The sequence below is a fragment of the Sinocyclocheilus grahami genome, unplaced genomic scaffold, assembly GCF_001515645.1.
Source record: "Sinocyclocheilus grahami isolate Dianchi unplaced genomic scaffold, SAMN03320097.WGS_v1.1 scaffold646.1, whole genome shotgun sequence".
Taxonomy (NCBI): Eukaryota; Metazoa; Chordata; class Actinopteri; order Cypriniformes; family Cyprinidae; genus Sinocyclocheilus; species Sinocyclocheilus grahami.
Genome location: NW_015505825.1, coordinates 1,565,700 through 1,567,883, shown reverse-complemented (window position 1 = coordinate 1,567,883; position 2,184 = coordinate 1,565,700). Strand labels below are relative to the sequence as shown.

Genomic DNA, 2,184 nt, shown 5'->3' with positions numbered 1-2,184 from the left:
ATGTATTCGAAAACGGTAAAACTCAACTGTTTAACTCTAGGGGAGTTGGAAATTTAGCCTATTTTCTAAAATAGTGGAGTGTTCCTTTAACACTCTAAGCTCCAGCATCTGAGTTCTTTTTCGCTCACACATGATGCTGACAAATAAGTACATGTACTAAATCCACTGAGCAGGCCTGAAAACTGACTGTGCCGAGCTGTGCTTCTTAAGTGATCCTATCTTTACACAGTAAGCGCACAGCCAGCCCTCTTTAGACGCGTTGAGTATTCTGAGCACAGAGGAGGCGTAATCTCTCTAAGCTCCTGCATCTGAGTTCTTTTCGCTCACACATGATGCTGACAAATAAGTACATGTACTAAATCCACTGAGCAGGCCTGAAAACTGACTGTGCCGAGCTGTGCTTCTTAAGTGATCCTATCTTTACACAGTAAGCGCACAGCCAGCCCTCTTTAGACGCGTTGAGTATTCTGAGCACAGAGGAGGCGTAATCTGAGTTTTCTCAAGCTAATTAAGCATTCGGAGCACAGTGTTGTCAGCTACCTCGCTTTTCTTGGATGGCCAATGAGGTGGTGATAATGCTAAGCATTTATGTTCCAACCAACACAGAAATGGTTTAGTCATCAGAAACAGCTGGAATAATCAAGTCTTTTTGAGTCTTGTATTTTTTTGATTTTATAGTATTTTAGTCTATTTGAGCTAATTGAGTGATTTTACTTGACAGGTAATATTATGAAATATTACCTTTTGAAATAAATGTTTTCTATGTGAATATGTTAAAATGTAATTTATTCCTGTGATCAAAGCTGAATTTTCAGCATCATTACTCCAGTCTTCAGTGAGCAAATCGGCATATTAGAATTTTTTTTTTTTGTAATGGTATATCAAAAAGTGTATATATTTTAAATGTGATTGTTGGTACATTTTACCAGTTTTTACCATACTTTCAAAGCAAAAATTAAAATAGGAAAAATATGCAATATGAAAATAATTGAAGACAAAATGTGTTTTACTGAGAAAAAACAAGACATGAAAAGGTACATCTGGAAAAAGGGGGGTCGTCTTATAATCAGGGTCGTCTTATATTCGGGCCAATACGGTAATCCATCCTTACTAAATATAAGTGTTATTATTATTATTATTATTTCCTTAAATCTTACCCAAAACTTTTGAATGGTAGTGTGTCACGTCGTGACAAAATTCAGCTTTGCATCACAGGAATAAATACAATTTTAAAATATATTCAAATACATAACAGGGGTGTATTCCAGAAAGCAAGGTTAACTTACCATCTGCTAAACCCTGAACTCTCGGTTGATTAACCCAAGCCTTGCTTACTTTAGGTATGTCGGTTCCAAAAACGCGTCCGGGAGCAAGTTCATTCAACACCGAGTATGTTTCTGATTAACATGCAAGACTTTCTCTCTACCAGAGTCGCTATGGAAACAGATGCTGAGATAAAGCCTGCCATACTACTACTTTCTTCTTCTTCTGTTCAAAGGCCATTGGCATACTTGGTTCATATCTCCACCTAACTGGTGGTTGTGCAATCATCAGATTTGTATTTTATTATGGAAATACATAATAGAAAATGCCAATCCATGATGTGTGAATTGTCATAATGTGTTAATTATATATATATATATAATTAAACATTACCTTGTCATAATAGGGTTTTATAATTTTTACAGATAATTATTATATATGCCAAAAAAATAAATACAGTAACCATATTAGAATAAAATATTACCTTATATATTACTTATATTAGTGCTTTATAATTAACATATATATATACAGTGGGTACGGAAAGTATTCAGACCCCCTTAAATTTTTCACTCTTTGTTATATTGCAGCCATTTGCTAAAATCATTTAAGTGAATTTTTTCCCCTCATTAATGTACACACAACACCCCATATTGACAGAAAAACACAGAATTGTTGACATTTTTGCAGATTTATTAAAAAAGAAAAACTGAAATATCACATGGTCCTAAGTATTCAGACCCTTTGCTGTGACACTCATATATTTAACTCAGGTGCTGTCCATTTCTTCTGATAATCCTTGAGATGGTTCTACACCTTCATTCGAGTCCAGCTGTGTTTGATTATACTGATTGGACTTGATTAGCAAAGCCACACACCTGTCTATATAAGACATTACCGCTCACAGTGCATGTCAGAGCA

At 35.0% G+C, this 2,184-nt stretch overlaps 1 protein-coding gene across 1 annotated transcript in view; it reads left to right on the top strand.

The window, feature by feature from the left end:
- LOC107558497 (adenylyltransferase and sulfurtransferase MOCS3) overlaps nt 1-2,184 on the top strand; it is a 17,110-nt gene that overhangs the window by 13,727 nt on the left and 1,199 nt on the right. The window lies entirely within an intron of this gene.